This window comes from Tamandua tetradactyla, chromosome 2, assembly GCF_023851605.1.
Source record: "Tamandua tetradactyla isolate mTamTet1 chromosome 2, mTamTet1.pri, whole genome shotgun sequence".
In the NCBI taxonomy this organism is placed as follows: Eukaryota; Metazoa; Chordata; class Mammalia; order Pilosa; family Myrmecophagidae; genus Tamandua; species Tamandua tetradactyla.
The window spans coordinates 32,662,889-32,676,646 of NC_135328.1; the positions used below are offsets into that span (position 1 = coordinate 32,662,889).

A 13,758-nucleotide genomic window follows, 5' to 3' on the forward strand; every position below is an offset into this window, starting at 1 on the left:
TAAGCACTCTGTTCTCTCAGGAAATGCATGTGTGCCTTTTGTCACCCTGCAGTATATAAGCAGGATCTGGTTAAGAATAAAGTTGTCTGTTGTTTGTTAAAGTTAAGCTTCAGACCCCGATCCCATCTGTGTCTTTCTTTCTTTCTCGTCATTCCTTAATATCCTTTGAGCTCTGTTTCATAGGAAGCAACAGTATGTTTCATATTTATTCTTAAACAATCACAGCAAACTTTCCCCTGGTCTTCTGGTATCAATATTTTGGCCTGGAAAAATGTGTTTGCTATAAAGTCTGTCAGAGGCAGAATATTAATATGGCCCCGTTATTTCCATCCCGTGGTGGCTGTGATTGGATGGGAGGTCACTACCATGAGTAGGTGCCCAATCAGTTGACTTTGCACTAATCAAATTAGAGATTGTCTGGGGTGGACACCTAATCAGGGGAGCCTATAAAGGGGACTGGATCCTTCTTGAAGTCAGAGATTTTAAATAGGAGAGGTCTCGTACAGAGGAACATGAGGCAAGGCCAGAGGGTGGTCCCTAGGAGCTGAAACAGTCTTTGGTCAACAAGTAACAAGACAAGGAAGATCTCAGTAGTATAACCACAAAGATGTGAATCTGTAAACAGCCTGAGAGACTGAGGGAGTTTGGAAGTGGTTTTTTCCCTACTAAAGCCTCCAGATTAGTTCACAGCCAGCCTTGATCTCAGTTTTGTGAGCAGAGAACCTGGCCACTCTGTGTCAGACTTCTGACTTACAGAAACTGTAAGATAATAAATTTGTGTTTTAAAGTTCATGGTAATTTGTTACACAGCAATAAAAAAATAACTCAAACCCCAAGGACTCTGTGGATATTAATTGCTGGATTGAACTTTATCTTCACCTACTCAAGTAGAACACTGTTCCCTGCCCCGTGCCCCTGACAGAGCAGTTTTTGATCTTCATCTGTCCAAGTGTGAGCAATTGCTTCCCATCTTCTGCAGATGCGGTCCTGGCTTTAATTGCTCCTGGAATCACAGTCTTAATCTAATCCAGTACTATGGTTTGAAACAACTAGCTCTCAATCTCCTCATAGCTAGATCTGGAGAGAAGAGTCAGGACAGTTTTTCCATGCTTTTCTTTAACAAAACCAATTTCCCCTCACAAAATCCAAACACATTCCTGTGTATCTCTAAACAAAATGATCTTCTAAAGCTTCATAGTTTTCCAAGCTACCTGTGACTTGAGGAAGTGGCCAGTCTTCTTGGAAAAAAAATTTTGGGGGGTAGGGGTGGGGCAATGGGCGGGGCCCCAGGAGGAGAAATGCAAAGTCAGGGGAAGAGCTGAGTGAATATTTCCTTCCCTGAAGAGGAGGAAGGGAAACACAAAAATAGACACATGAAAGGGTAAGTGAGGGAGAAGACAGAGGTTAGTGAGAATGGGACATAGCATGGCGATCAGGAACTGCGCAATTGAACAAAGAAGATCCATCACTTCACCAATCAGTGAATCTCCTATTTCAGGAGAAATAGAAAAAGATAAAATGTACCAGAAACAATTTTCTAAGGACTGTAAAATGTGTGGTTTGTGTTTGCCAATGACTTTTTTTCTCAATATTTTTTTACCGTAAAATTAAATACATCTATAGAAAAGTGATACATTTTAAAGTACAGCATAATAAGTAGTCATAAAGCAAAATTTAAAATATGGTGTGCTGGTTTGAAATTGTTATGTACCCCAGAAAAGTCATGTTTTAAACCTTGTGGGAGCAACTGATGCTTTTTCTTAAACTTTTATTATTACTATTTTTAATGGGCAGGCACCAGGACTTGAACCTGGGTCTCTGGCATGGCAGGCGAGAACTCTGCCTGTTGAGCCCTGTGGCCCACCTGCAACTGATACTTTTAATCCTAATTCAATACTGTAGGGTGGAAGCTTTTGATTAGATTATCTTCACAGAGATGTGAGACACCCAATTATGCAGCCTTTTGATTAGATGGAGATGTGACCCATTCAGGGTGGATCTTGATTAATTTACTGGAGTCTTTCAAAAGAGGAAACATACTGAAGAAACCTCAGACATGTCATACAGATGCTTGAAGAATAGTTGCTTTGAAACTGATAGAGCCAACACGAGACCCAGATGTTTGAAGATGCAGGGCCCAGAAGACATCACCATGTGCTGCAGTTTTAAACAACTGAGAGATGCTAAGTAAGCCAAAACCCAGCGTTATATGCCAGTGAAGATAAGTGAAGACCCACAGATGCCAAGTAAGGAAACCTCACAGAAAACAGAGGCTGAAAGCAATGGAACCCAGGAACGTGGGACCAACACATGCTAGCCACATGCCTTCCCAGCTGACAAAGGTGTTCTGGATGACATCAGCTTTTTTTGAGTGAAGGTAACCTCTTGTTGGTGCCTTAATTTGGACATTTTTATGGTCTTATAACTTTAAACTTACAACTTAATAAATACCATTTTAAAAAGCAATTCCATTTCTGGTATATTACATTCTGGCAGCTTTAACAAACCAATAGAGTATGGTATGGGTTATAGTTCCACAATTTCAGGTACTTCTTTCTAGCTGTTCTAATATACTAGAGGCTATCAAGAAATACTAATATAGTGATCCAATGGTCACAATAATTTCTGAAATCCTATCTTCTCTGTTACAACTCCTCCCTCTTATTAGATCTCTCTCCCTATCTGCAGAGATATCTGTGCAATGTAAGTTCTAATTTCTTTATGTTGAAAGGGGTGTCAACATTATTGGAAAGGGGGATGCAACCAGTTGATGACCTTGGAGAGAATGGTGTCACTGAATTTCAGGGCTTATCTGGCACAGGAAAAATCTGGGAGATTATTTATGCTTCTGAATAAATAAACTCGGTCAGTGAAATTTTATAGAACCCCAGTCAGAACCCTGGATATTCTTTAGGGTTTTCAAGAATACTGTTGGGGCTTGGCAGTCCATGGCAATTATCAATATCTAGCTGAAGCTTACATAAAAGTAACCTCCAGAACAGCCTCTTGACTCTTTGAAATATTTTAGCCATTGAAACTTTATTTTGTTATATTCCTTTTCCCCCTTTTGGTCAAGAAGGCATTATAAATCCCATGATGCCAGGGCCAGGCTCATCCCTGTGAGTCATTTCCCACATTGCCAGGGAAACTCACACCTGTGGAAGTCATGTCCCACATAGGGGGAAGGATAATTAGTTTACTTGTAGAGTTGGGCTTAGAGATAGAGAGGCCACAACTGAGCAACAAAAAAGGTTCTATATAAGTGACTCTTAGGCATAATTGTAGGTAGGCCTAGCCTTCTCATTACAGAAACAAGTTTTATAACAGCACTCTTCAAGATTAAGGACTTGGCCTATTAAATTTGGGAGTTCTAGTGTTAGAGAGAGCATCAGGGATTTCCCAGGTAGGGAAGTTTAATAGCTCCATATTTTTTTCTTCAGTCCCTCAAGGGACTTTGCCAATATGTTTTACTCATCCTCATCAGGAATGTATCAGGGCATTACATTAAACTATACAGATTTACAAGCTCTCATTCCCAATTCTAGGCTCCATGTGTTTAGGTTGTTTAAATGAACTATGCAGAAAGGTTAAGTTAGCTTGTGTGCTATGGAAAATTTAAGTTTTGGACAAATAATCATGTCCTCCTTTGGTCTCATATAGTAGGTAAAATTTTAAAACACAGATAATATCATCCTTTACCCTTCATTCTAATTTACCTTAGTCCCAACCAGGCCAGTTTCTTTTCTACTCATTTCAGGAATTGACCTCTATAAGCATCCAAATCTAGGACTTTTCAGGCTAATGTATCTTCCATGGTCATATTCACTGAGTTCCTTCAGAATCATCACCTATTATACATCAGGGTTCAGGATAAATTCCACAACATTATGAGTATGAATTAAGGGACAGGCTTACCCAGGGAAAACTTACAAAACAAGAAGCTTACAATTGCATATATTAAACGCTGTGGAATGAAAGCTGAAGCTCCTAACACCATTTTTTAATATGGTGTTCTAATTTTCTTTCTTTCCCCAATTTGTTGTTGTAATTTTAATTTCTTCTTTGAACCAAGAGTGGATTTTTTTCAATAACTATATTTTTGAACATTTGCTGTTTCTAGTTTAATGGTACTGTGGTCATTTTATCAGTTTTGCCTTCCATTTAGTCATAATGAATCTTATCCACCATGGTAAAAATGTACAGAATTTTTTTTATTAGAAAACTTGTAGGTTTTCTGTAGGTTTACAGACAAATCATGCAGAAAGTACAGAGTTCCCATACACACCCCAACACACACACAGTTTTCCCAATAACACTTTGTGTTAGTGTAGTAACCTTACAAAAATTGATGAAAGATATTACTATAATCATATTATTAGCTATACTTCATAATTTACATTAGGGTTCACTGTGTTGTACAGTATTATGATTTTTTAAATTTTTATTCTGGTAACATACATAAACTGAAATTTCCCCTTTTAACCACATTCAAATACACGATTCAGCCATGTTGATTATATCCACAATGCAGTGCTAACATCACCACCATCCAAAAGTTTTATCATACCCACCAAAATACAGTGGTATTTTCTTCAAAAGTGGTTTCACCAATGTTTGTATGTCAAGAATGTTTGTATGTCAAGAATGTTTGTATGTCTGTTCATTGTTTGTAATAAAAATATATTAAAAAAACCTCCAGGATAAAATAAATAAATAAACAAACACCTAAACAATAATGAGCAAGGTAGAAAAAAATGATCATGGTGATGAATACATAACTATGTGATGATATTGTGAGCCATTGATTATATACTTTGGATGGACTGTATGATGCATGAAGATATCTCAATAGAGATATTTTTAAATGTATTTTTTATCATGTTATATGCTACTTTACTTTTTTCCAAACACAATAATTTTAAAAAACAAGAAATTTGAGCATGCAGTTACCACAAATGAATTAATAAATCAGAAAAGTCTACATTTAAAAAAAAAGAGTGGTTTCATCTGTGAATGTACTTAGGATATTTTGCTTTAATTTGTGATTTGTGATTACTTTATAGTTTAATAGTATATGGATGCCCTTCCTAATAAGTAGGTGCAAAAGATAAATTTATTTCATGGGAAAGCCTTTTGGCAGATATAGTAAAAGAAATTTAAGAATTTTTAGAATTGGCAGTGGCAAGCCATCACGTTGGCAGCTTGAAATTTTCTATGGAGTATCTACACCCCAGAAATTGGCAAGTGCTACAAATCAGGCATTCCTCTCAATCCCCAAAGAGCTGATTGTTGAACATTTACCAGCATACTACTGGTGCCAGTCCAAGTTCTCTGCCATGGCTTCAGAGTGAGGGCCCAGGATCATATCATTAATGTTCCTTGTATTAAATCTGATTATTAATCTATGCAAACATATTTCTAAATTGGAGTTCATGACCAACTTCAAGATATGAATTTATAGATTCTTAAACACATAGCCCCTCAATTAAAAGAAATATGTCCTTGGTGAATATGATCTCCTGTAGATTATAAAGTATTTTATATGTTGTGATAATAAGACTAGCTGAAGACAAGTAAAAGAAAGCCACAGTTAAGAATAGGGAGGGCAAACTGAAAAAAAGAAAGAAAAGGAACTAACAGAATTGCATGCACTCTCACCACATAAGTTTCTTCCAGTGGTACCCAGAGGCCAGGCAATAAGCCTTTGTTTTAGGCTAAAAACAGCCAGGGTGACATCACAGAATTGAGAAAGACTTCTTGTCCAAAAGGGGGAAGAGAGAAATGAGACAAAATAAAGTTTCAGTGGCTGAGAGATTTCAAGCAGACTCAAGAGGTTATCTTGGAGGTTATTCTGTTATATAGCTATCCCTTTTTGGTTTATGGTGTTTTGGAGTGGCTGGAGGGAAGTACCTGAAACTGTTGAGCTGTGTTCCAGTGGCCTTGATTCTTGAAGATGATTGTATAACAATATAGCTTTTACAGCGTGACTGTGATAATGAAAACCTTGTGTCTGATGCTCCTTTTATTCAGGATATAGACAGATGAATAAAAAAATAAGGATAGAAATACACAAATAATAGGGGAGTTAAAGGGTAAAATGAATTGGGTAGCTTGAAATAAGATGGAGGGGTAAGATGTATGGGATGTATACATTTTTTCCTTTTATCATTTTATTTCTCTTTCTGGAGTGATGCAAATGTTCTAAAAATGCTCATGGTGATGATACAGAACTAGGTGATGATTTTGTGGGCCACTGATTGTGCACTATGTATGGACTGTATAAATGTGAAGATTTCTCAGTAAAAATGCGTTTTCTTTTAAAATCAGCCAGGGTGAACCTCTATCTTGTATTCTAGTTAAGGAGGACCTACTGAAACTTCAGGAATGAGGAAGCCCTGCCTGAGTAGCCTTTCAACCCATTTTTGATTATTCTACTGAACAATATTAGAATTAGAAGGTGTCTTAGAAATCATATAGTGTAACTTCTTCATTCACAGAAATGTAAATAGAAATCCAGAGAGATTTAAGTATTTATACACAGCATGAACTATAAAAATATTTATTTAATAATTTTATATGGGGTCATTAGTTACAGGTGCATTAATGTTAAAAATGTAATTTTAAAATCGTCATTTTATCCCAGTTTGGAAATTTTAATCCATTGTAGAACATGATTAAGAAACAGGACCACTTGAAAAGCCAAAATACAATAGCTACACTTTATTACTACTAGCAATAAAATGATTCTGCTGTTTCTTCTTTTAACAGATTTCATGCATGTACAACTACCACAATTCAAAACACAATGTCTGGTGTATGAAAAATTCCCTAGTAGGGTTGATGGACACACTCATCTGAGATTTTTTTGAAAGAGGGACCGAGTAGTGCTACATCCCATATTCCACTGTTTTTTATGAAAACCCAATAACAAAATTATTTAGATTTGTCTATACATTAAAGAAAGCACAAGTATTCTCAGATGTTCTCAGTGATTCTATATTAAATTTCCATAATATATATTCTATCCAAGAGTCTGTGTCTTTGTAAATAAAATATTTATAATGTATTAATTAGCAGAGTAATTATCATAAGATTCAAATGTCTTCTGGCTTCACCTAAACATCACAAGTCTTTTAGAATAGCTTCTGGCACAGACTTTTTAAGTCAGTCTGATTGAGTCAAAAAGTGAAGATGACAACAGTCAACCCTTCAAAACTAATAAAGTTGAAACCTAGAGTTAAAGTTAGAGAACTTCTGATTTAAAGTGTTGTCTTCCATGAACAAATTAAAAACAGATGACTAGGCAAAAATATTTGCATACTATGCAATAGGAAAAAAGTTTATACTCCTAATATACAACAGATTCCAACAAAATGATAAGAAAAAGACAACCTCATAGAAAAAATGGGCATTATAGTGATTCGGCAGTCATACTTGTTTGTTAAATCCTGTCTTCTCTGTTATAATTCCTTCTTCTTTGATCTATTCCCAGTCTGTAAGGGCCTTTCATTAGCAATGCCTTCTGGACTAAAAAGGGAGAAAGAAATGTAACAAAATAAGGTATTTGTGGTGATTTGAAACTACTAGGTACCCCAGAAAAGCCATGCTTTAATCCTAATCCAATCTTGCGGTGCCATTGCTTAGGGTGGAAACCTTTGATGAAATTGTTTCTATGGAGATTGACCCACTCAATTGTGGGTGTGAACTTTTGTTTACACTACTTCCATATGGCATACCCAAGTATGGGTGTGGACTTTTTATTAGAAGATGTGATTCCACCAATTCAAGGTGGATCTTGATTAGTTTACTAGAATCCTTTAAAAGAGGAAACATTCTGATGAAACCTCAGATGCACATGCAGATGTAGATGCAGACTTTTGGAAATGCAGAGGGCCCAGGAAATGCCAGAGGCTCAGATCTGATGTAGATACAGACTTTTGGAGATACCTGGAGTGCCAACAGAAAGAGCAGATTCCTATACATGGACGCTTGGAGATGCAGAGTCCCATGGATGTTGCTGTGTACCTTCCCAGGAGATGCTAAGCACCTCAGAAACCAGAGTTGCATCCTGGAGGAGCTAAGTGAAGGCCCACAGATGCTTAGGGAGGAAACCACCTGCGCTGGTTTGAAATGATGTATGTAACCTAGAAAAGCCATGTTTTAATTCTAATCCCATTTTGTAAAGGCAGCCATTGCTTCTAATCTCTATTCAGTACTGAATGTGTGAAACTGTAATTAGATCATCTTCCTGGAGATGTGATTTAATCAAGAGTGGTTGTTAAACTGGATTAGCTGGAGGCATGTCTTCACCCATTTGGGTGGGTCTTGATTAGTTTCTGGAGTCCTATAAAAGAGGAGACATCTTGGAGAAAAAAAGAGATTCAGAGAGAGCAGAGCAGAACAACGTAGCCACAAGAAGCAGAGTCCACCAGCCAGTGGCTTTGGGAGATGAAGAAGGAAAATGCCTCCCAGGGAGCTTCATGAAACAGGAAGCAAGTAGAAGAAGCTATCACATGTTCACCATGTGACTTTCCAGATGAGAGAGAAACTCTGACTGTGTTCGCCATGTGCCCTTCCACTTCAGTGAGAAACCCTGAACATCATCAGCCTTCTTGAACCAAGATATCTCTCCCTGAATGCCTTAGATTGGACATTTCTATTGACTTGTTTTAATTGGGACATTTTCTTGGCTTTACAACTGTAAACTAGCAACTTATTAAATCCCCCTTTTTAAAAGCTGTTCTGGTTCTGGTTTATTGTATTCTGGCAGCTAGCAAACTAGAACCCCACCAGTAACAGAAGCTGGAAGCAATGAAAGTAGGAACAAGGACCAACAGATGCCAGCCACATGCCTTCCCATGTGACAGACATTGGCCTTACTTGAGTCAAAGTATCTTTCTCTGGATGCCTTACTTTGGACATTTTTACGCCTTAGAGCTGTGAATTTGTAACTTAATAAATTCCCTTTTTAAAAGTCATCCCATTTCTGGTATATTGCATTCTGGCAGCATTAGCAAACCAAAACAGTACCAGCAGCTAAGAGAGATCAATTGGAGTCAAGAGCCTATTCTGGAGGCTACTCTTATGTGAGCTTCAGCTAGATATTGCTAAGTGACATGGTTTGTCAAACCCCAAATAACATCATTCCTGTTAACCCTAAAGAACACCTAGGAGTTCTGAGACTGTACAAAAGTTTCATATATTAAGTTTGCTTTCCTGAAACATGTAAACTCCAGATGGTTCTTATGCCAGAGAAGTCCCTAATGTTTGAGAATGTACCAGGGGTTTCCCAGGTGGAAAAATATAATGTTTCCATTTTTTTTCTCCAGTCCCTTAAGGGACTGTACCAATACTTTTCAATTATCAGCTCACCATTGTCTGGGATGTCTCCCAGTATTACATTAAGCTATAGAGAATTACAAGTTCTCATTCTTGTTCTGGGCTCCATGTATTTGGGTTGTTTAATTGAACTATCCAGACAGGTTGATTTAGATTGTGTGTTACATACAATTTAGGTTCTATACATAACAAACCTCTCAGCCTTTGGTCTCATACAGTAGGTGAAGCTCTAGAGTACATACACTATCATCTTTTTACCTTGTATTCTGATGTACCTTTGCCCCAACCATCCCTAATTGAAACATAATCTCTTTTTTGGTTATTTTAAATATTATTTTATGTAGCAATACTGACTTTCAGAGATGCAGAGCTCCAGCTCTGAATCTTGGGTTCCACAGAGGTACTCAAAGTTCCACAGAATACCAGAATACACATATAACTCAATGTTCAAAATCTAGACATACACTTACAACTTCAGACTAAGTATGGCTGCTATAAGACCTTAAAATCTAGGCTCCAATTTTCCTATGAGCATTTTCTGAAAGAGACCATAGCATGTTCTTTTGTCTCTGGCTTATTTTGTAAAGCACATTGTCCCCAAAAGTTCATTCAATTTGTTGCATGCCTCACCATGGCATTCCTTTATGTAGCCATTCCATCACTTCTCAGTCATTGTACCCTTCAGCCCCCTCTATCCATTTAGCATCATGGATAATGTCAAAAATAACAAATCATGTCTTACAGTGTCCTCACTTGGTTGTACAATCAGCACCACTCTCAATTTTAGAGAACTTTTCATTGGTCCAAGGAAGCAAAGAACTGATAAGCATAGCCTCACCAAATATCAAATCAAAATGTCCCCTCATCTCTTATCTTTCCCCCAAATTATTTCTCTCTGGTATGGCTGTGTACTGTTGCTGTCTTTCTGCTAGCCATAGGCCAAAGACAAATGATACATGTGCATTTTGCATTATGGTAGATGTTACACAACCTGCCCACAAAAAGGTGTACCAATACTGTGAATGCAATTAGCACCAGAGAATTTTATATCTGAAAGTGGTTAAAAGGGCAAAATTTTAGGTTGTATGTATGTTACCAGAATAAAAATTTTGTAAAACCACATAACCATACAACAAAGTGAACCCTAAGGTAAACTGTGAACTATAGTTAATAGTATAATTATAATAATGTCATTGCATCAATCATAACAAAAGTACCATGTTAAGGCAAAGTGTTAATAATAGGGACATTTGTGTACATGAGGAGAGTATATGCGGTATATAAGGACTCTGTACTTTCTGCATGATTTTTCTGTAAATCTATACTTTCTCTCTAAAAAGTTGTGCAACAATATAGGAAAGTATCCTTTTCTTCAATATGCCAACACTAGATACTATGTATTTTTGAAAAATTTTCCAGTCTGATAGGTGAAAAAACTTTTGCTTCAATAATAAGTTTGAATATTGTTTCAAATGCTTATTGGCTATTTTTGTTTCTTCTTGGAAATGTCCCCATAGAAACAATCTAATCAAAGGTTTCCACCCTGAATAATAGGTCTGACCCCACAAGATGAATTAGGAAGAGAATATGGTTTTTCTGGCATGCATAACAGCTTCAAACTAGCACAGTGTTCAACAACAGATTAATAGAGAAACAAAATGTGATATATATATAACACCTTCCTGACCAAAAGGGGGAAAAGAAATGTAACAAAATAAAATATCAGTGTCTAGGAGACTTCAAATAGAGTTGACAGGCTACTTTGGAGGCTACTCTTACCCAAACTTCAGGTAGATATTGCTAATTGCCATCGTTTGCTAAACCCCAACCAAAACCTTCCCTGTTAACCTTAAAGAACACCTAGGGCACTATCTGAGATTCTACGAAAGTTTCATGCACTAAGTTTACTTTCCAGTAACCTATAATCTCCAGATGGTTCTTATGCCAGATAAATCCAGAAACCCAGAGGGCCCAGACTCTCCAAGAACATCAGGTAGTTTCATCCCCCATTCTATTCTGGTGACACCCCTTTTTGACATGAAAAAGTTAGAATGGGCATAGCCCAAATATCATAAAGATTGGGGGAAAGATCAAAGGAGGAGGAGGAGTTGTAACAGGGAAGATGGGATTTAACAAATGGCTATGGCTGCTGAGTCATTATATTAATATTTCTTTTAGTCTCCAATGTCTTGGAGCAGCCAAAATGAAAACCTAAAATTGTGGAACTATAACCCATCCAAACTCTGAAATCTGTTCTATAACTACTTTTTAAAATGTACTTTTGAAATTTATTGACATATATATATATATATATATATATATATATATATATACATATTTCATAATAAAATCAGGTTTTATTTTATCATGAAGTAGGGATACTTCATGATACCTTGATGCTGAAGAAAGGCTGCTGGCATCTGGGTTTCCTCTATTACATGGAAAGACACATGTCTACATCTGCTGGTCCCTTGCTCTTGGGCTACATTGCTCTCAGGTTCTGTTTACAGTGGCTTTCTCTTCATCTATGGGTCCTTGTTTGCTTCTCCAGAGACACCTCTCTGAGCTCTCTTTGTCCCGAATGCCTCTTCTCAGTGTCTCTGGGGTATCTCTTTCACTCTGAATTTTTCTCTTGGTTTCTTCACTGCTCTCTGTATTGGCTCTGAGCTCTCTCTATGTTTTCTGTCTTTTATTCTCCTCATACAGGACTCCAGTAAAGGGATTAAGATGGCTCTGAATTGGCTGTGCCATATCTCCGTGGAAACAATATGTTTTAATTTGAATGCTATATACCAGAAATGGACTGGCTTTTAAAAAGAGAATTTAATAGGTTATAAATTTACAGTTCTAAGCCTATGAAAATGTCCAAACTAAGGCATTCAGGGAAAGACACCTTAATTCAAGAAAGGTCAATGGGTCTGGAACAGCCCTAGCAACTGGGAAGTCACATGGCTGGCATCTGCTGGTCCCTTGCTCCTGGGCTCCATTGCTTTCAGCCTCTGTTAGTATGGGGGTTCCTCATTTTGCTTCTCCTGGGATGGCTTTCATCCCTTGGCTTCCCTTGGCTCTCTCCAGGTTCTGGCTTGCTTAACATCTCATGGAGATATCTGCTGGGCTCCAAGCATCTCCAAATATCTGTGTCTCTGCTTTCCAAGTGTCAGCATTTATGTCAGCTCTGCTTTCTCCAAAATGTTTCCTCTTTTAATGGACTCCAGTAAACTAATCAAGAACCACCAGGAATGCATAGAGTTACATCTCCATCTAATCAAAAGATCACACTCACAACTGGATGTGCCACATATCTGTGGAGATAACCTAATCCCAAATATCCATATTGAATATTGAATCAGGATTAAAAGAAACAGCTGCTCCTACAAGATTGGGTCAGGATTAAAACATGGTTTTCCTGGGTACATAATAGATTCAAACCAGCACACAACATAATCAAAAGTTCCCACCCAACAATAGGTCTGCATGAACAAGAATGGATTAGGACACGGTTTTTCTGGGGCACAAAAAAGCTTCAAGCCAGTGGAACACATGAAGACACACACACACACACACACACACACACACACACACACACACACACACACAATGGAATATTATTCAGCCTTAAAGTTGATTAAGTAACCTTTAATCTATTTTCTGTCTCTATGAATTTGCTTATTGTAGATATTTCTAAGTGGCATCATAAAATATTTTTCCTTTTCTGTCTGTCTTCTTTCACTTAGCATAATGTTTTCAGGCTGCATCCATTTTACAGTTTGTATCAGAACTTCATTCCTTTTAACAGGTGAATAATATTCCATTGGGTATACATGCCACATATTTTTCTTTTTTTTTTAATTTTTATTGTGGCAACATAAAATTTCACCTTTTAACTACCATCACCTGTATGATTTAGTGATATTAATTACATTTTCAATATTGTGCTCCCATCACAAAATTGCAGGAGGCTTGGGTTCGATCCCCAGCCCATGCACTTCCCAAAACAAAGAGAAAACAAACAAAACAAAAAATTCAATAAATGGTGCCAAAATAAATGGAATACTCACATGGAAAAAAGAATGAAAATGTGACCCTTGCCATACAGCAGACACACACACACAAAAGGTTAACATGGCAAATTATTATATTTTTATAGATGTGCGTGCTGTGAGTATATACTATATATATATAGTAAATACATTACCACCATTTTTTAAAAATGGGTCTATGAAAGACTGTTGCCTATGCACCTGCTTTGAGTCTATACTCACTTTAGGTCAGCTGATATGACTGTCAGAAAGGAGAGTGAGGCAGAAAATGGGGAGAAAAAGGATCAACTAGAACTTGTGAGGACAAACTTGAAAGCACAACAAAAAATTTGGACCAATGTCTGTCTTTTACTACTTTCATAAACTTCAATGATATGAA

General features: G+C 37.1%; 1 protein-coding gene across 1 annotated transcript in view; it reads right to left on the bottom strand.

Annotated features, from left to right (window-relative positions):
* Positions 1-6,601: 6,601 nt before the first annotated feature.
* Positions 6,602-13,758, bottom strand: part of LOC143667738 (ral guanine nucleotide dissociation stimulator-like) — a 58,883-nt gene continuing 51,726 nt past the window's right edge. Inside the window, exon 13 of the mRNA XM_077142364.1 lies at positions 6,602-7,527. The gene's annotated coding sequence lies outside the window, so the exon portion shown is untranslated. The remainder of the gene's footprint in view (positions 7,528-13,758) is intronic.